Source organism: Habropoda laboriosa, unplaced genomic scaffold, assembly GCF_001263275.1.
Source record: "Habropoda laboriosa isolate 0110345459 unplaced genomic scaffold, ASM126327v1 scaffold816, whole genome shotgun sequence".
Lineage (NCBI taxonomy): Eukaryota > Metazoa > Arthropoda > Insecta > Hymenoptera > Apidae > Habropoda > Habropoda laboriosa.
In genome coordinates, this window is record NW_017101002.1 from 534,079 (window position 1) to 535,617 (window position 1,539).

Here is a 1,539-nt window from a genome sequence, read left to right on the forward strand (position 1 = left end):
GCTGCTGGAACTGCATATTGATAGGAAATGGAACGAGTACATATATTCTGTTTACTTTGTTTAGATTTTGGTGAACGTTCCTGATAAACTATAATTGATATTCAAAAGTAATTAATAACGTATATTATTTCATAAATAATTTCTAGTTACGTCATTGCCATTTGTCATCGGGCTCGTTACGTTGATCAAGGGAATCCAAAGGTTTGAAGTGGTACTTTAAAAAAAGGAAAAAAAAAATGAAAAAAAAAGGTATTGTGAATGCACATCTAATTATTTAAGAACCGAATAACATGAATTTCAAACAATGTAAATTGTTCTCATACCGCGATATTTTATTGTAAATGTTCATATACCACCATCGAAACATCGGGAAAAAAATGTCTAAATTCACTTCTTCGTACAATTAAATTATCACCGAAGTATTTTGGGTTTTCAAAAAACGCGTTTGAGCAATGCGACATTGTACGTACCGATAGAGAAAATGAGTCGATTATCGTTACCACCTTTCAGAGTCTATTCTCAAACGCTATTTTTTGCCCCCAAACATTACAAACGAAAGTACTGCGATTCTTGTATTTTTATATTTCATGTATTTTGGTATAAACCATGGTCAGTTATATATACTCTCGAAGTATATTAGTGTTATAGTTTAGAGTATATTCAAAATGTAAATAGAGGTTTTAACGCATCGTATGAAAAATATATTTCTATCTGTTTACGAAGATCAATCGATGGTTTTATGTGATTGATGAAGAACGCAAAAGAAACTGACATTTTCTTTTACCAGATTTCACGTATTGTTTTTTGCCATGGTTTATGCTGATGATTTATTCGGCACATATGAATCCTCAACGCTTCATATATGATTCTCCATGTATTCATAAAAAGAAAACGGCAGGAATTCGTTCGACTGATTATTTGCAGGGTTTTGTATTATATTTAAAGTCGTACGATTAAAAAGTTCAATTTTCTTTTTTCACGATCGCTTAAGCAGGAACGCAAAACTTGGAAGTCACGAGGATATATTTTAAAGCGCAGGACTGGTTCACGGAATAAACGAACGAACGCAACAAAATGTTAGAAAAAGGAAAGAAAAGGAAGAAGATGAAATAATTGAGTTATTGCGATACGTAAAATAGGTCGAAAATGCGATGCGTACGTATGTTCTTTCGTAGCTCCGTCTTTCCTCGGTGCAGTGATTCTCGTATACCGACACAAAGTTCGTACAAGTATGAATTAAACTCAAGATACTTCGCGCGTATGCCGAACGAAGTCTCATATTTAGTTACAGTAACGAAATTTGTGCACACACATATACGCATACACACGTTACATTCACGCTCCTCTTTGTCGAGATAAGATTTATCGTCGCATCTACCACATATTTTTGGTGTCAGTAATATAAAGCAGTATATTACGAAAGAACTGAGTATTATCGACGTGAATGATTAATTAACAGAAAAGTGAAAGAGAAAAAGAGAAAAGAAAAAAAAATGAAAAAATTCCGTCGGCAGCTAACGCAAAATTGAGGAGGAGTCC